This window comes from Tachyglossus aculeatus, chromosome 4 (assembly GCF_015852505.1).
Source record: "Tachyglossus aculeatus isolate mTacAcu1 chromosome 4, mTacAcu1.pri, whole genome shotgun sequence".
NCBI classification, from domain to species: Eukaryota; Metazoa; Chordata; class Mammalia; order Monotremata; family Tachyglossidae; genus Tachyglossus; species Tachyglossus aculeatus.
This window is the reverse complement of record NC_052069.1, coordinates 121,584,083-121,604,543: the sequence shown is the minus strand read 5'-3', so window position 1 is coordinate 121,604,543 and position 20,461 is coordinate 121,584,083. Positions and strand designations below refer to the sequence as shown.

At 44.2% G+C, this 20,461-nt stretch overlaps 1 protein-coding gene across 4 annotated transcripts in view; it reads right to left on the bottom strand.

Annotated features, from left to right (window-relative positions):
• Positions 1 to 20,461, bottom strand: part of ASTN2 (astrotactin 2) — an 854,016-nt gene that overhangs the window by 389,609 nt on the left and 443,946 nt on the right. The gene's annotated exons all lie outside the window — the stretch shown is intronic.

Genomic DNA, 20,461 nt, shown 5'->3' with positions numbered 1-20,461 from the left:
TTGGAGAAGTCTATCCTTGGCCATCCTGAGGTGAGAGGTAGATAGTTTTGTGCTTGGAGAGGATACTGGGAGAGTTCATATTGTGACCCTGGACAGACAATGCACAGGGAGGGATCAGATAGGCTCTTAGATTAGTATTTTGATAACACTGCTAAGTTTGGGTCCAATGGCTGAAACTGGGTGAGATTGTTACCTGGGATGCTCTGATTAAAAAAAAAGGGAAGGACCAAAGGGAAGAGAGCCATGGGACACCTACAAGGAAGTATTGAGGGTTCTGGGGAGAAATGATTAGATCCTGCCTTGACTACCATATCAGTCACCTCACTGACCTCTCTAGTGCTTGTTCCTTCCCTCTCCAGTAATAATAATGATGGCATTTGTTAAGCGCTTACTATGTGCAAAGCAGTGTTCTAAGCACTGGGGAGGATACAAGGTGATCAGGTTGTCCCACTTGGGGCTCACAGTCTTCATCCCCATTTTACAGATGAGGTAACTGAGGCCCAGAGAAGTGAAGTGACTCGCCCAAAGTCACACAGCTGGCAATTGGCGGAGCTGGGATTTGAACCCATGACCTCTGACTCCAAAGCCCGTGCTCCTTCCAATGAGCCACGCTGCTTCTCTATACTATATTCACTCTGCTGTCCAGATCATTTTTCTAAATTACTTGACAGACCATTGCTCTCCCCTACTTCAAAGTCTCAGTAATAATAATAATAATGATAATGATGGCATTTATTAAGTGCTTACTATGTGCAAAGCACTGTTCTAAGCACTGGGGAGGTTGCAAGATGATCAGGTTGTCCCATGGGGGTCTCACAGTCTTAATACCCATTTTACAGAGAAGTTAAATGATTTGCCTAAAGTCACATAGCTGACAATTGGTGGAGCTGGGATTTGAACCCATGACCCCTGACCCCAAAGCCCGGGCTCTTTCCACTGAGCCACGCTGCTTCCCTTATTGAAGGCACATATCCTCCAAGAGGCCTACCCTGACTAAGCCCTCTTTTCCTCTACTCCCACTCCCTTTTGCATTGTTCTTACTTGCTCCCTTTATTCATTCCCTCCTCCCAGGCCCACAGCACTCATGTACATATCTGTAATTTATTTATATAAAGGTATGTCTCCCCTCCTAGATTATAAGCTCATTGTGGGCAGGGAATGTGTCTGATCATTGCTATATTGTACTCTCCCAAGGGCTTAGTACACAGTGCTCTGCACACAGTAACTGCTCAATGAAAACAATTGACAGACTAATTAAATACAGTTCAGTCCACATCTCTCCACTCCTCAAAATCTGCCAATCATTGCCCACAGATCTCCACATCAAACTAACTCCTTACCATTGGCACTCAATCAGCTTTCCCTGTCCTACCTTACCTTGAGCCAGCTGTTGGGTAGGGACCGTCTCTATATGTTGCCAACTTGTACTTCCCAAGTGCTTAGTACAGTGCTCTTCACACAGTAAGCACTCAATAAATATGATTCAATGAATGAATACGTTGCCAACTTGTACTTCCCAAGCGCTTAGTACAGTGCTCTGCACACAGTAAGCACTCAATAAATACGATTGAATGAATGAATGAATTTATTCTATTTCTTTTATTTGGTTTATATGTTTTGTTGTCTGTCCCCGCTTCTAGACTGTGAGCCCGCTGTTGGGTAGGGACCATCTCCAGATGTTGCTGACTTGTACTTCCCAAGTGCTTAGTACAGTGCTCTGCACACAGTAAGCGCTCAACAAATATGAATGAATGAATGAATGAATGTGTGAGTCTGTGTGTGTCTGTTTGCGGGCAGTGCGGGGCTTGGGGGCCGGGGCGCCCCCATCATCATCGCTCAGAACAGTGCTTTGTACATAGTAAACGCTTAACAGCCCCTTCCTTCCTCTCCCCCTCTCCCCCATCCCCCCGCCTTACCTCCTTCCCCTCCCCACAGCACCTGTATATATGTATATATGTTATTACGTATTTATTACTCTATTTATTTATTTATTTTATTTATACATATTTAGTCTACTTATTTTATTTGTTAATATGGTTTGTTCTCAGTCTCCCCCTTCTAGACTGTGAGCCCGCTGTTGGGTAGGGACCGTCTCTATATGTTGCCAACTTGTACTTCCCAAGCGCTTAGTACAGTGCTCTGCACACAGTAAGCGCTCAATAAATACAATTGAATGAATGAATGAATGCTGATCTCCTACTACAACCCAGCCCTCACACTCCACTCGTCCAGTGCCAACCTAGTAACTGTACCTCATTTGTGTCTATCTTGCTGCCAACCCCTTACCCATGTCCTCTGGTCAACGAATCAATGCTATTAAGTTACCATGTACTTTTTGCAGAGCACGGTATTACGTCCTTGAGAGAGTACAGTATAACAGAGTTGGTATGGAACTGTCATATGTTCTTCTGGCTTGAAACACCCTCCTTCTTCTTAACCCAACAGACCACCTCTCTCTCTCCACCTTCAAAGCCATACTAAAATCACACCTCTTCCAAAAGTCCTTCCCAGTCTAAGCCCACATTTCAGTCAGTCATATTTATTGAGCACTTACTGTGTGCAGTGCACTATACAAAGAACTTGAGAGAGTACAATATAATAAAGTTGGTGGACATGCTCCCTGCCCATAATGAATTAATAATCTAGAGGGGGAGACAATCACTAAAATAAATAAATGAATTATGGATATGTACATAAGTGCCTTGGGGCTGAGGGAGGGGTGAATAAAGGGTGCAAATCCAAGTGAAAAGGTGACAGGAGGCAGTGGGAGAAGAGGAAATTAGGGCTTAGTTAAGGAAGCCTCTTGGAGGAGATGTACTTTCAATAAAGCTATGAGGTGGGGAGAGGGATTATGTATCCTATATAAAAAGGGAGGGTTTACCAGGCCAGAAGTAGGACGTGGGCAAGAGGGCAGAGGGGGGATAGATGAGACTGAAGTACAGAGACTAGGTTGGCATTAGAGGAGTGAAGTGTGCTGGCTGGGTTGTAGTAGGAAATCAGGGAGGTAAGGTAGGAGGGATCTTGTCTAATAAATCTATTGTATTGTACTCTTACAAGTGCTTAGTACAGTCCTATGCACACAGTAAGTGCTCAAGAAATACTCTTGATTGATTGCTTGATTAAAGGATGGGCTTGAGCAAAAATCAAACCCCACGCGGCTATCGGTCCTTTGTCCTTCAAGCACAGGCATTCGAGTCTAAGCATGGTAATTAGGTATGGGCACTACAGTGCCATTTTACAGTGCTTTGGGAGATGTATACCCCATTTGAAAAGGGGATAGAGGTGGGAGGGCCAACCCTCATTACCCTGACTGCCCCAACGTTAGCCATGATGTGGTGCATGGAGCTCTGTCGATTGGACCTTCTTTAGCCACATACAATTATCAGCCATTCAGATGTCACAGCTAAGCACTCATATTGTTGTGAAAGGAAATGGCAGAAAACCAAAGAAAATAAGGATCAGAGAAAATCAGCTCTAACTCCAGGACTACACACTAGTCCGTAACTCTCAGGGAAAATTGTGGCCCTGGACCATTCTGGAGTAATGGAGAACAGCACTTTTCTCCGCTGGGGATCTCATTAATGGCCTTTACACAAATGCATGGTCTCCACCTCGGTATCATTTCTTCCCAAAGGCTAATGTGTTACCGCCAATTTATCAAACCCTCTAGCTATTTCACTCCCCATGAACAATTTGTTTTTTAAATAGACCACTGTGGTTGGTATTGGCCAATCAAATTTTCCCCTTCCCCTAGCTTTGAAATACCCTTGCTTGATACCCTTCATCCCCACCATCAGCTATAGCAAAAATTAGGTTGGAGTGGAGTGTTTTGAGGGGAAATAAAAGAGATTAGGGAGCAGAAATAAGTCAATGAAGAATTTGAAAGGACATGAAAAGTGGGATGGTATTCAAACTAACAAGATTAATTTCCCTCCCTAGCCACTAACTTAAATAAAGGCCCAAGGAGCATTTAGAGCAAATCCCCACAACACTGATTTTATCTTCTGCCTTTTTTTTCTGAGGATCTAATAATAATATCTTGTATGTCTTTAGCATGCTTCTTCAAGGTGCTTTTATTACTAGGTCTTAATCTATTTCTGCTATGTAGGGATTTTGCAGAAGAGAACAGAATAGGCAGAGTTGGAAAGTGGTATTTGTTCACTGCTATGTGCTGAGCACTGTACTAAGCACTGGGATAGATGCAACATAATCAGGTCTTAACACAATTATTTTCCCACACAGAGTTCCACAGTATAAGGAGGAAAACAAACAGGTATTGAGCTTCCACTTTAACATATGAGGAAACTGATACGAAGAAGTTGAATAACTTGTCTAAAGTTACACAGAAAGCAAGTGGCAGAGCTGGGATTAGATCCCAGGTCTTCTCACTCCCAGGCCTGTGCTTTCTCCACTGGGAATTGTTGCTTTTCTAGGAAGTGATTTCCCATAGGTCACACAGCATATCTGTTCCAAAGTTGGATCTAGATCACACTGCCTACCCTTCCAATGGGACATGATCCTCTCACAGTCAATGAAAAATCAGTCAAGAGTGATAGAAAAGCCTTGCGATTAAGGGAGTGCTACTGGCTACAGAAAATCTTCACCACTGACTTTAAAGCACTCATTCACCTTGCCCTCTCCTACTTCACCTTACTATTCATCCATTCATTCAATCGTATTTATTGAGCGCTTACTGTGTGCAGAGTACTGTACTTACTACTCTTCTGCTACAACCCAGCACACACACTTCGCTCCTCTAATGCTAACCTTCTCATTGTACGTCAGCCTCATCTATCTCATGGACAACCTCTCACCCACACCCTGCTTCTGGCCAGGAACACTCTCCCTCCTCATATCTGACAATTATTCTAACTGCCTTCAAAGGCTTATTGTAGACATCTCCTACAAGAGTCCTTCACTGACTAAGCCTTTCTTTCCTCTACTCCTACTCCCTTCTGCACAGCTATGACTTGCTCTCTTTATTCATTCCCCCTGCCAGCCTCACAGCGCTTATGCACATATCTGTAATTTATTTATATTAATGTCAGTCTTCTTCTCTAGGCTGTAAACTCACTGTGGGCAGGGAATGTGTTTGTGTATTGTTGCATTGTACTCTCCCAAGCACTTAATACACTACTCTGTATACAGTAAATGCGCAGTAAATACGACTGACCGACTGACTGCTACTCAGCTGCATCTTGGAAGGTCCCTTCTGCCCATCTCTATTCTTGGGCTGGCAGCCATTCTTCTAGAAGCTGAGCTCAGGAACGAGGCAAACTGGAGTTTAGATCCACCCCCTTGAAAATCCCTTCTTCTGTTTCCCAACGCCTTGAGGCCCCTATTAACCCTTTACTGATGACATTTATTGAATGCTTACTGCATGCTAAGTGCTGGGGTAGATACAAAACAATCAAACTGGATCCAGTTCCTGTCCCACGGGGGTGTTCACAGTTTAAGAGTGGGGGGGAACGGGAACAGGAATGTTAACCCCACTTTTTAAACATAATGGTACAGACATTGCATGGCTTTCCTAAAGTCACCTAGTAGGCAATATAATATTATTATTATTAATAATAATTATGATATTTGTTAAGTGCTTATTATGTGCCAAACATAGTTCTAAGTGCTGTGGTAGATACAAGGTAATCAGGTTGTCCCAAGTGGGGCTTACAGTCTTGATCCCCATTTTACAGATGAGGTAACTGAAGCACAGAGAAGTGACTTGCCCAAGGTCATGCAGCAGACACATGGCCGAGCTGGGATTAAAACCCAGATCCTTTGACTCCCAGGCCTGTGTTTTTCCCACTAGGATATGCCGTCTCTGTATTATGACTGGACGCACTGACTATATATTTTAACCCACAAAAGGGCATTCCAATTTGACTGTGTGTACTGATGCCTCCCTTTTAATTTCTTCTGTGGAAGATTTTGAGAACCTAATGATTCCAAGAGGTGGGAATATAAGGCTATGAACGGTTCCATTATCTGACTTGCCCAATAACACATTCATCCCAGTGTTGGGTCTCCAGAGGTGGCAGCAAGACATGTGGAAAATGATTGCCCTCAATTGTATTTATTGAGCCCTTACTGTGTGCGGAGCACTGTACTAAGCCCTCCTGGAAATTCATCATGACAGAAAAGAGCATACCATCTCACATCTCTAATTTCCTCTATTTAAGCCTTCCTAGCCCTCTAGCTGACCTTTGTTCTAATATTCCATGCATTTGCCCAAACCCATCTTGAATCTCTGATATGTTGTTCATATACAAATTCCTGGGAAACATATTCCATATGTTTACCACTCTCATTCATGAAAAAGTGTTTCCTTTTGTTATCATGAGGCTATCAGCTTCAACATTCATTTCGTTCCTAGTCTATTGCAGCATTTAGAGAACAACATATCTAGGTGCATCCTATATATACATATCCATGATTTTACAAATTTCAATCATGTCCCTCTCAATCTGCAGTTTTCCAGACTGAAGAATCCTCAGTTTCCTCAGAGAAATCCACCAGGACTGCCTGTGGTTCTTCCACTGTGAACAGCCTAGCGTTTCATAAAATGATTTTGAATTCTTCATTCCTCCTGATTAAATAAAGTAGGGTTGTGTCCTCTAATCAATCTACTGACTTTAAGTGCTTATTGTGTACAAAGAGCTAAACTAAAAACTTAGCAGAGTACAATATAACAGAGAAGGTAGATGTATTCCCTGCTCACAGTGACCTTATAGTTTAGAGGGGGAGACAAACAGTAATATAAATGAATAAATTATGAACATGTATATAGGTGCTGTGGGGCTGAGGGGGATGTGAATAAAGGGTGTAAATCCAGGTTTGGGATGATGCAGAAGGCAGTAGCAGAAGAGGAAATAAGGGTTCTTGGAGGAGATGTGCTTTTAATAAGACCTTGAAGGTTGGGATAGTGAAAGTTTGTCAGCTATGAAGCGGGAGGGAGTTCCAGGCCAATGGTGGGACATGGGCAAGGGGTTGGCAGTGAGATAGAAAAGATTGTAGTTTTCTCTAAGAGACAAAAATGTACTTCAGGAAAATTGGGTTATTCTAAATTCACAAAGATAAGGGAAAGTATTGCCACACACACACACAAAAATGAAACAAGAAAAAAGGCTACAAGTGTCTGGGAGAGAATAGAATATCAAAAACCATTAAAAGATGCAACAGTGTTATGATGAAGCCTTCACATTATACCTCAGACACTTAATTCGGGACGGAAAGGAAGGTGATGTGCTATATCCCACCAATTGAGCAGTGTTACATATGTACAAGTTACCTGCAGAAGCCCAATTTGATTGGCTGTTTTCAGTCCGCTCACATAGTAAAAACACCAGCTGCTTCTGGAAGAGATCCTTAACTAATGATCACAGAGAATTGTACAAGAGACCTTGGGGATACTTGAATGCAAAAGCTCCAGGCAGGGGGCTGTTGGCTAAGGTGATGCTAAGTACAGAGTTCGTGGAGTACTTAGCAACCTATCTGCCCTCCAATTGCTTCTCTCCCCAATGGGACACTCTTGATACAGATTAAATAATTGCCTTCAGAACACCTGACAACCCTCGTTACAAAACTCCAGGGTGGAATGGTACTATATCCTAGGCTAGTGGAAGAGCAGTGGACAGGGGTGAGGCTTTTCCACACTCACACTGTTTCCTTTCTTACACTAATGCATTTTTTGTTGAAGCTGTTTAGCGTTTATTCCTGATCCTCGCTTTCTGGGTCACTGTTTGGGATTTACAAATGCAACCCAAAGGTTTACACTGATAAAGCATTCAGAAAACACAAGAAATACCCCCTTTCCTCCCACCACCAGATGCCTGATTGAAATCCATGGTGCCCAAAAAACTACTGACACTATATTAATAATGATCATATTTGTTAAGTGCTTACTATGTGCCAAGCACTGTTCTAAGCACTCGGGTAGATAGAAACTAATCAGGCTGGACAAAGTCCATGTCCCACATAGGGCTCACAGTTTTATTCCCCATTTTACAAATGAGAGAACTGAGGCCGAGAGCAGTCAAGTGACTTTCCAAGGTCACACAGCAGACCGGTGCTGGAGCCAGGATTAGAACCCAGGTTATTTTGACTCCCAAGTCCATGCTCTATCCACTAAGCCACAGTGCTTCCCACTATTCATCTCCACCATATGGCCGGCCACTCTGATACCTTTCAGAGTAGGTCTGGGTGAGCTAGTCCTGCTGACTGGGAATTGGGCCCGTAGAGGAGGGGAGAGAGGGCTTCTATATCTCAGGGAGCTAACCCATGACCCCACACTCCAAGGGAAAACTGAAAACTCTCAAGTTCAACCTGAGGTTTGTTAAGCAAGGTCAGGTCAGAGAAAATTGCCTCGAATCTTCCATCGTTTCTTCTGTATCAACATTGTTTCCTATCCCATCCCATAGATGTGTTCCTACATATATGTCCCTAGCACTGCCCTGATTGCTGTGTGATACAGACCTGCTGACACCTTTTCAATGAGCCAATAACTGTCTCCTTGCATTTGACCCCTGAAAATATGTTATTTTTTCCCCATGGCCAATAGATGCTCTGTCATGTTGCTCATGCTTCTCCAAATGGCAGAGCAACAGATATTCCTGAAAGATTGTAAGACCCCACATCAGATTGTATACTCCTCAAGGGCAGAAACTGTCTCCCTTACTTTTATTGAATTCTCCTAAGTACTTAGTGCAGTGCTCCATACACAGCAGGCCTTAGGGATATACGCTCAGTTGATGAATCAAGGGCAGGTATAAACTGGTAAAATGTCCAAAAACTAAGTTCCCCTTCCAATACATTCACTTACAGGAACAACAAACTTTCCTCATTGAAAGGATGATGCCTAAGTGATTTACATTTTCCTTTGTCACCATGTTTCCTCTCCATTTGTCGTAGATTCCACTGGTAGGGCTTCAGTTTTCAACTGATCCTCTGGTTTGTAAACTCCTTGTAAGGAGGAATTGTGTGTACCAACTCTATTGTATTGCACTCTCCCAAGGTCACATTACAGACAAGTGGCAGAGCTGGAATTAGAACCCAGGTCCTTCTGAATTCCAGGTTCAGGTTTTATCCACTAGGCCACACTGCTTCTTTACTTTGCTGCTTCCCAAGTTGGAGAGTAAATGCGGAAACCTGGGTTTAACTTGGGGCCAGTGATTGTGTGTGCCAAGTACCCCAGTTATAGTCTGATTTGCCATGAAACTGGGTTTTAAGAAGGCTTCCAGACTAACCAAATTACATTCTGTCATTCCTAGCTTTCTGACCCTGTGATGCTTTCAGTCCAGACTTATATACACTACTCCTGCTTTAAAGTGACCGTATTTTGAGGAACTCAGAGTGGGTAGGGATGTGGGACATCCAGGAACTAAGGTTGAAAAGACAGGTAAGGCAGAGAGAGATGCTCCCACGGCTTCAACTATCATCTCTACGCTGATGACACCCAGATCTACATCTCCGCCCCTGCTCTCTCTCCCTCTCTCCAGGCTCGCATCTCCTCCTGCCTTCAGGACATCTCCATCTGGATGTCTGCCCGCCACCTAAAACTCAACATGTCCAAGACTGAACTCCTTGTCCTCCCTCCCAAACCCTGCCCTCTCCCTGACTTTCCCATCTCTGCTGATGGCACTACCATCCTTCCCATCTCACAAGCCCGCAACCTTGGTGTCATCCTCGACTCCACTCTCTCATTCACCCCTCACATCCAAGCCGTCACCAAAACCTGCCGGTCTCAGCTCCGCAACATTGCCAAGATCCGCCCTTTCCTCTCCATCCATACTGCTACCCTGATCATTCAAGCTCTCATCCTATCCCGTCTGGACTACTGCATCAGCCTTCTCTCTGATCTCCCATCCTCGTGTCTCTCCCCACTTCAATCCATACTTCATGCTGCTGCCCGGATTGTCTTGGTCCAGAAACGCTCTGAGCATGTTACTCCCCTCCTCAAAAATCTCCAGTGGCTACCAATCAATCTGCGCATCAGGCAGAAACTCCTCATCCTGGGCTTCAAGGCTGTCCATCACCTCGCCCCCTCCTACCTCACCTCCCTTCTTTCCTTCTACAGCCCACCCCGGCACCCTCCACTCCTCTGCTGCTGATCTCCTCACTGTACCTCGTTCTCACCTGTCCCGCCATCGACCCCCGGCCCACGTCATCCCCCGGGCCTGGAATGCCCTCCCTCTGCCCATCCGCCAAGCTAGCTCTCTTCCTCCCTTCAAGGCCCTACTGAGAGCTCACCTCCTCCAGGAGGCCTTCCCAGACTGAGCCCCTTGCTTCCTCTCCCCCTCGTCCCCCTCTCCATCCCCCCATTTTACCTCCTTCCCTTCCCCACAGCACCTGTATATATGTATATATGTTTGTACATATTTATTACTCTATCTATTTATTTATTTTACTTGTACATATCTATTCTATTTATTTTATTTTGTTAGTATGTTTGGGTTTGTTTCCTGTCTCCCCCTTTTAGACTGTGAGCCCACTGTTGGGTAGGGACTGTCTCTATATGTTGCCAACTTGTACTTCCCAAGCGCTTAGTACAGTGCTCTGCACACAGTAAGCGCTCAATAAATATGATTGATGATGATTGATGATGACAGTCAGTAAGGGATACAGACAGGGAGACCAAGAGGAAGAGAAAGACAGTCAAAGAAGAAGAGGAAGGGATGGGGGGAAATAGGGAACTGATGAAGGAGAGGACAAAGAGATGGGGACAGAGGTAGGCAGAAGGAATAATAAAGAAGGGAATGGAGGGACAAAGGCAGAAGACAAGAGTGGTGGACACACAATCACATAATCCCACAGATATACGCACTTCCCACCAGCTGCATCAGAGCTCCCATTGCTTGGACTTCCCAGCCCATTCCAGAAAGTTTCCCATTATCACTGCTGGCTTTATCTTCAAGTTTCTGATGCAGAATTATGTCCTAATGTTTGGGGCAGAATCTATTTCAGCTGTGGCACAGCAACAGAGACAGCCTTTTCCCGACTTTCCTGCTACTACCACATAGTCAACACTGCAGGTGCTGGGTCTTCCGCTTGCCCTCCCAACTGATCCGTTTAGGGGTTCCCTGTGTAGTGGAGCCCTAAAATATGTAGCCATCCTATCTAATGTGGAAAGTTGGGTCATAGCACTTGTGCTTCAAGAATGCAGGTTGGAGTGACCACAGCAAGTTTTATGGAGAGATAGTGGGGCCTGGGAGGAGGAAATGGAAAGGAAGAGATATAATCATAATAATAATGGCATTTATTAAGAGCTTACTATGTGCAAAGCACTGTTCTAAGCGCTGGAGAGGGTACAAGGTGATCAGGTTGTCCCACACGGGGCTCACAGTCAATCCACATTTTACAGATGAGGTAACTGAGGCACAGAGAAGTTAAGTAACTTGCCCACAGTCACACAGCTGACAAATGGGGAGCCAGGATTTGAACCCATGACCACTGACTCCAAACCCCGTGCTTTCTCCACTGAGCCACGCTGCTTCTCATACACAAAAGAAAGCAGTTTGTCATGGCCTAGTGGATAGAGCAAGGGACTGGGAGTCAGAAGGACCAGGGTTCTAGTCTCAGCTCTGCCACTTGTCAGCTGAGTGACACTGGGCAAGTCATTTACCTTCTCTGGGCCTCCGTTACCTCACCTGCAAAATGGGGATTAAGACAATGAGTCCTATATAGGATATGGACTTTGATCAACCTGATTAGCTTGTATCTAGGCAAGTGTTTAGCAGAGTGCCTGGCACCTTGTGAGCACTTAACAAATACTATTAAAAAAATCCTGATTGCCAAATTTAGGGTGCATCGTTGTCCTTGATTCAATCTAGATGAAACTGGATTTGAGATGGAACGGAGAGACTTAGAGTGATTTAAGAAGTTGCACCTCTTCTGGGTAGATCAAAACAAAAGATCATCATTTGTAGTCCTGTCTTTGGGGTCCTGTTTGGATCCTTTATGAGAAAACTCAATAAGACCAAGTAGATGGTTGGAGAGAATTTGAGGAGGCCCTAGCCAGAAAAATCCTAATTGGTCCCAGGACTATTTCTTCATCTCGCTGTAGACTCTTTTGCAGACTAGAGAGCCAATTCCTATAAAAGAGATTCCTACCAATTAGCTCTTTAATTGCAAAAATCCATTCTCCCTCACCCTAGTTCCTGGTATAAAAGGAAGATGATTAGCCCACCAATACTGAGAGTGGAAATCAGAGAAATGATATCTTGGCCATTTCTCTTCCATCAGGAAACGATGTTCATTCAATTTCTTTCTCTCAGCTCTTCCCCTCCATATTAATTCACAACCTTACATCTCCACCCTGCCTCTGTCTCTGCCACTGACCATTTAATAGCTAGTATTCCCCCTTCTAGACTGTGAGATCGCTGTTGGGTAGGGACTGTCTCTATATGTTTCCAACTTGTACTTCCCAAGCGCTTAGTACAGTGCTCTGCACACAGTAAGCGCTCAATAAATATGAATGAATGAATGAATGAATAGTAATGAATCACCTTCCAAAATTCATGGCCAACATCCCCCTCCCATTTAGGAGCAGTCCAAAACTCCTCCCTTGACCCCTGTCCTGAAGGGTCTTGCTTAAAGGGCTACAGGATAGATATGCCTCCCTGTGCAGCTTTAACAATTTAAACAGCCACTGGGTCAGTTGCCAGCCCTGGCACCTGTCTTCTGTATTCCTGATGTTACAGAGCAGCCTGCCAAACCGTTGATTAATGGAGACCAATTTATTACCTGCTAACAAATCCATTCCCCTTTCTAGTTCTCTGCTCCTTCCAAACAGTTTCTCCATCCTTAAAGAGGAGAAAGAAGAAAGGACCACAGACATGTGAGCTAGAAATTACCCAATAGGGAAATCCCTGTCTGCCCATCTCTTCTGGCAAGACTATTGGCATAAATTCTGGTGGTCCTAGGCCTTGAGGATATGGCAATTGCGGGGTATCTAAAGGATTGATCTGGAGAGGAGAGAGTGGAGAAGGAAGATATGGAGGGAGACAGAGAAATGGGGGGAGAGGAGGAGAGACAGAGCAGTCTGGTGAGACATTTGGTTTGTTAATGTGGCATAACAACTTCACCCTTCAGAGGGTTAGGAGTCAGAATTTAAAGTACAGATGTCACTTGAGGCTAGCAGGGCTCCAGGAAGGGAAAGACTCGGAGAGAAGGAAGGGGAAAAAGAAAAAGAAGGAAAAAATTATAAAACCATTTTTTCCCCTTCTGGATCACCTATTGGCTCACTTACTAGTTGACCACTCATTACCTACTCAGTATGCCTTGCTCCCATCTCTCTCACCTTCAACCCATTGTTTAGGCCTTCATTCCAACCTGAAACTCCTTCCCATCTCATATCTGACAGATCATCACTCCCCTCATCTTTGCATCCCTACTCTCTTCCAGAAAGTCTTCCCTGATTAGTTATTCATCCCCTATTTCCCCGCCCTCTTCCATAAGCACCTACTCCCCCCACCTCCCCTCTTCGTGTAGGACTTATGCACATATCCTAATAGTCGGTTGCCTCCTCTATCTGTTATTTATTTCAATGTCTCTCTCTCTCTCCTAGATGGTAAGATCTTTGAGGGAAGGGATTGGGTCTACTTTCTCTATTGTACTCTTCTAAACACGAAGTATAGTGCTCTGCAGCAACGTGGTCTAGTGGATAGAGCACAGACCTGGGACTCAGAAGGACCTGGGTTCTAATCTCATTCTGTCACCTGTCTGCTGTGTGAACTCTGGCAAGTCACTTAACTTTTCTGTGCCTCAACTGTAAAATGGGGATTAAGACTGTGAGCCCCATGGGGAACATGAACTGGGCCCAACCTGATTTAGCTATTACCTACCCCAGTGCTTAGTATAGTGGCTAGAACATAATAAGTCAATCAATCAATGGTATTTATTGAGGGCTTACTATGTACAGAACACTGTTCTAAGCCCTTGGGAGAGTACAAGACAACAGAATTAGCAAATATGTTCCCTTCCCATAATGACTTTACAGTCTAGAATTTAACAATGTATTATATATATATATATATATATATATATATATATATATATATATATATATATATTTATATATATATGTGTGTGTGTATACACACACACATATATTGATGGATCATTGATCAATTGATTGGACCACAGATGAGGAAGGGGTAAAAGGAAGGGGGACTGCCATTTAGGAAGCATAAAGGCCTGAAAGTCCTGCTCCATATCGAGAGAGGCATGAAACCTCCTGTTCTAGAGCAATAGACTCCCACTCACCTACTCCATTCTCCAGAATGCCAATTTTGTTCTTTCACAATGCTACACATTCCTCATTGTGGTTATGTCAGGAGAAACATGGAGAGAAATGAAGGCAGCTGACTCTCCCTTCTCTGGATAACAACAGAAATAATCCTGTACTACCATTTGGAAAGAGGTGAAAAAGACTCTCCTTCCCCTATTCCTCCTTGATCCTTCTGGTTTCTCTGGATGGAATGTGATAGAATTTTAATGTGATAGAATGTGTGGAATGTGATAGAAGTCTCTCCACTTAGCCCCCACAACTTCACTCAAACTGATACTGCAGAGGGGACAAACTCGGGGTCCATTTATGCCTCGGCCAAAGTCTGGTCCGTTTCCACCTTCTCCTCTGCTACCCTGCAGCAACAGCAGCCAATGTGGAAGACCCAGTTCATCCCCTGTTATTCAAATCTGGGATAGACTCCAAGGTGATTTCTCACTCCACTGCCTCTTCTTGCTCTCTCTCTCTCTCTCTCCCTGTCCCATTTTGTTTTGGTTTCCTTTAATTACCACACAATATAGCCATTAGATGGAAAGGCAAGTTGGAGAAGGAATCCACTTTGCTTCCCTGACTGACCCGAATTTCCATTTCTGCTGCTCTTGTGCAATCCAGAAGAAGGCTGGGCCTGTAATTTATCGACAATTTCTATCTTGTTCCATCCCAATTGCTAAAAAGGGACACCTCCCTGTCGTCTCACTGCAGCCCATGGAAATCACAGTCGTGATTGTTTCTGACAATATCTGTGACACATATCTGTGACACAGATCACCTGTCTTGCATGGGGCTCACAGTCTAATTAGGAGGGAGAATATGCATCCCTATCTTACATTTGAGAAAACTGAGGCACAAGGAAGTTACATGACTTGCCCGAGGTCACACAACAAGCAATTAGCAGAGCAGAATTGGAACCCAGGTCCTTCTGATTCCCAGGCCCATGCTCTCTCCACTAGGCCACACTGCCATGTTTCCTGCTCATGAGTATACAGTTTAAAGAACTCGACTCCTCAGAATTTCTTGGGTTATTTAGTCATAGCAAAAAAAAGCCTATCATGTTTGCATACATATTAATTGAAGTAGACATATAAGCATGTGTATATGCACACAACACTATCCTCTTGTGATTTACTGACAATCCCTTCCTTATTACAGGCATGCAAACCAAGCATCACTACCCACTGCTAATATTTGTTACTCCGAGTAACTAGCCCCATATTTGATTCTGCCCCTCAGTGTTAGAGTAGTAGTAATGGTATTGATTAAACACCTACTTTGTGTAGAGCACTGTATTAAGTACTGGGGAAGAATAATGAGAAGCAGCGTTTGGCCTAAGGGATAGAGCACAGGCCTGAGAGTCAGAAGGACTTGAGTTCTAATTCCAATTCCACTTCTTGTTGGCTGTGGGTAAGTGACTTAACTTTTCTGAGCCTCAGTTACCTAATCTGTAAAATAGGTATTAAGACTGTGAGCTCCATGTGGAACAGGTACTGGGTCCAACTTCATTGACTTGTATCTCCCCCACTGCTTAGTACACTGCCTGGCACATAGTAAGTGCTTAAGAAATACAATAAAAAAAAAGAAAAAGCCCTAAGGCACAGAAGGACATATGGAAGGAAAACAGCAATCCAAATCCACCCTCTCATTTTACCATTAGAAAGAACTTGCCTCAGTTTACCCAGTTCAGCTTTCTTCTAGCTGAGAGAAAATCAAGCAAGGACTGGGACCTCAGCACTTAGTCCTGAAAATCTAAATTTTCAACTCTAATCTGGCTCCTCCACTTGTCTGCTGTGTGAGACTTTGGGCAAATCACTTCAGTTCTCTGGCTCAGTTATCTCATCTGTAAAATTGGTATTAAAGACTGTGAGCCCCATGTGTTATGAGGACTGTGTCCAACTTTATTATCTTGTATCTTCCCCAACACTTAATACAGTGCTTTGTCTTCCCTCCCAAACCCTGCCCTCTCCATGACTTTCCCATCACTGTTGACAGCACTACCATCCTTCCCGTCTCACAAGCCCGCAACCTTGGTGTCATCCTCGACTCCACTCTCTCGTTCACCCCTCACATCCAAGCCATCACCGAAACCTGTCAGTCTCATCTACACAACATTACCAAGATCTGCCCTTTCCTCTCCATCCAAACTGCTACCCTGCTCAATCAAGCTCTCATCCTATCCCGTCTGGACTACTGTATCAGCCTCCTCTCCAATCTCCCATTCTCCTGTCTCTCCCCACTTCAATCCACACTTCACGCCGCTGCCCGGATTGTCTTTGTCGTGAAACGCTCTGGGCATGTTACTCCCCTCCTCAAAAATCTCCAGTGGCTACCAATCAACCTGCGCATCAGGCAGAAACTCCTAACCCTGGGCTTCAAGGCTCTCCATCACCTCGCCCCCTCCTACCTCACCTCCCTTCTCTCCTTCTACAGCCCAGCCCACACTCTCCGCTCCTCTGCCACTAATCTCCTCACGGTGCCTCGTTCTCACCTGTCCCGCCGTCGACCCCCGGCACACGTCATCTCCCTGGCCTGGAATGCCCTCCCTCCCCACATCCGCCAAGCTAGCTCTCTTCCTCTCTTCAAGGCCCTACTGAGAGCTCACCTCCTCCAGGGGGCCTTCCCAGACTGAGCCCCCTCCTTCCTCTCCCCCTCCCCCCACTCCATCCCCCCGCCTTACCTCCTTCCCTTCCCCACAGCACCTGTATATATGTATATAGTTTGTGCGTATTTATTACTCTATTTATTTATTTTACTTGTACATATTCTATTTATTTTATTTTGTTAATATGTTTTGTTTTGTTCTCTGTCTCCCCCTTCTAGACTCTGAGCCCACTGTTGGGGAGGGACCGTCTCTATATGTTGCCAACCTATACTTCCCAAGTGCTTACTACAGTGCCCTGCACACAGTAAGCACTCAATAAATACAATTGAATGAAGGAATGAATATTTGTATGTTCATTTTCATTTTTCATTTTCATGCCTCACCATTTGAGATCTCAAAGTAAAATGCCCTAGTGGAAAGAGCATTGGAATGGGAGTCAGAAAACTTGGGTTCTTATCTCAGATCCATCATTTGAATGCTGTGTGACTTTGATCAAATCACGTAACTATGCCTCAATTGCCTCAGCAGTAAAATGGGAATAAAATACCTGTTCTCCTTCCTAATTAGACTGTAAGCCCTGTGTGGGACAGGGACTGTTTCTAACGATAATAATGATAATTATTATTATGGTACTTGTTCAGCACTTACTATATGTCAGGCACTGTACTAAGTGCTGCCGTAGATACAAGTTAATCAGGTTGGATACAATCCCTGTCCCACAAGGGCCTCACACTCTCAATCCACAATTTTACAGATGAGGAAACTGAGGTGCAGAGAAGTGAAGTGACTTGCCCAAGATCACACAGCAGACACATGGTAGGAGCTGAGAGTAGAACCCAGGTTCTCCTGGCTCCTAGTCCCATCCTCTATCCACTAAGCAATGCTGATCTGATTACCCTAAATCTATCCCAGAGTTCAACACAGGGATTGGCATATAGGAAGTGCTAAACAAACACTACAGTTACATTTTTCATTATTATTACTACTATTTTTCCTTTAAAATATTCCTTCTATCCTCCTTGCTTACAACCTTCCTACTTAAATTTACTATAAAGGCAGCTGATAGTGCTTCCTGCTGGTGTCCATCCTCCACTCACATCCTGCCAAGGGGAGGGGTGATATGACAAGCATTGCTTGGATGCTGATGGTTTCACCTCATTACAGATCCTCCTTATCTGTGATACTGTTTTGCAAATTGATGTTGAGGAGCACAGACAGGTGGTCCTGATGTAACCAATTTCTAATCCAGATGTGATGTCTGAGGTAAATCCAGATCTCACTATCACAGAAAAGCCTGTACACTCCAGTTGCTCTATAAAGTCCACTGTTAAATTGAAATCTACAGTCCTATTGACACGATCTGCCATCTGTCCATTTCCCAAAGGACAAGCCAGCCTCCTTGATCTGATTCTTTCTTTTTATGCCATCCCTTGCATGAGTAGACAATGTGGTCTCTTGGTTGCCAAATGGAGGGACAACATTCATCTCTGTAGCTGATAAAGATCTTTGTGTGTCAGATTTTCAGGGACAGGTTAGCACATAACTTCAGTCTTATTCAGTCTAATTGTCAGCCTGTAGTACTTTGTTGATTCTGAAAGTGGTTTATAATCATCTGCAGGCCCTCTTGTATATGTGTGCATGTGTATGCATTTCCATTGTACACTCTTTAGGATATAGTTAACAATTCAAGGACTTCAGAAAATGCCAGATTTGTTGCATCTTCAAGTACGAATACATTTAACAGGCTAACTATAAGGACGCTGCATTCTGCTCTACTTTAGTCCTTTGTTGATGGGGAAATGGTTGAGAAGCAGTGTGGCTCAGTGGAAAGAGCACGGGCTTTGGAGTTAGAGGTCATGGGTTCAAATCCCGGCTCCACCATTGTCAGCTGAGTGACCCTGGGCTAGTCACTTAACTTCTCTGTGCCTCGGTTCCCTCATCTGTAAAATGGGGACTAAGACTGTGAGCCCCCCGTGAGACAACATGATCACCTTGTAACCTCCCCAGCGCTTAGAACAGTGCTTTGCACGTAACAAGCGCTTAATAAATGCCATCATTATTATTATCATGCAAGGTTCCTCCACATCTGACAACCAGTCAGATCATCATGGAGAACAAATGCAATTATTATTATAATCATTTAAGTGCTTACTATGCATCAAGCACTGTTCTAAGCACTAGGCTAGATACAAGATAATCAGGATGGACACAGACCCTGTCCCACATGGGGCTCACAGTCTTCTGTATCTGCTGCCAAGATCAGGTTTCTCTGCACACACACACACACACACACACACACACACACACACACACACACACACACACACTCCCTCTCTCTCTCTTTCTCTGGGTCTGTCTGACTCTTTCTTCTATTCTTCTAAGGTGGCAATTCTCAGAAGAAGAGGGTTGAATCGGAACAGGAGAAGGAAGATTGGGGTTGGGAGTTCCTTTCAGGACACTAACTAGGTTTTCTTGTTCTTCTCAAACTGAGTTCAAGACTGAGAGCCTAAATAAAGCCTTTGATATTGGGAAGCCATGGAATGACCTAAAATCCTTTGTCTTACTACTGGTTAAAAACAGTCTTTGAGAATCCTACTGGGTTCGGCAAGACAAAATTGCTGTCCTGCTGCCTTCTTAAGTGGTTATTTATACTACAGAGCTTCTTGCTAGCAGAGCTGAAGATCAGGGAACCTCTTGGGAGTTAAAGCCGACTTTGGCTTCTTCACTTACCATGTATCTGAAGTCCTCAGTCTCAAACGGGATTAATCGTACCTCTGGGGAAGAAACACCTTGTATGTGCCTTTGGCGGTAGGCCAGGAGGATGTAGAGAGGAATTGGGAGCAACAGGGAAGCAGTGTGGCCCATTGGTAAGACAATACACCTCAGAATCCGAGGACCTTTGTTCTAATCCTGGCTCTGCCACTTGTCTGCTTTGACTTTGGGTAAGTAGCTTTACTTCTTCAGGCCCCAGTTACCTCTTTTGAAAAATGGGGATGAAATATTCCTCCCTCCATCCTAGACTTGGGCTTCATGTGGGACAAGGATTATCTTGTATCTACCCCAGTGCTTAGTACAGTGCCTAGCACAGAGTAAGCATTTAACAACTACAAGGAAAAACGGCGAGAACTACAGACAAGACGGGGAGAATATGAGCAAGAACCAAAGGGAGAAAAATGGTAAGACAAAGATAAATTGATATGGAGACTATGTGGTCTTGCAAACAAGACCTCTTTCAGAAGTGGAAATAAGGGACCTGAGTGAAGAGGAATGTGGAGAAGATTTACCTACAGCACCCAGAAGCCAAGGGGGATGTACTGTTTCTAAACAGGGATTGGGAACAGTAGAGATTCCTTCGATTTTACTTCCCAGAAAAATAGCATGACCTAATGAAATGAAAGTGGGACTGAGATTTAGGGGACCTGTACTCTGCTACTTGCTTGCTGTGCAACCTTGGGCAAATTAACGTCTCTGTGCCTCAGTTTCTTCATCTGTAAAATGGATATTAAATAATTATTGTGCCTATTAATGCACAATTAAATTCCTATTAAATGTCCATTAAATGTGTCCCCCTTTGACTGTGAGCC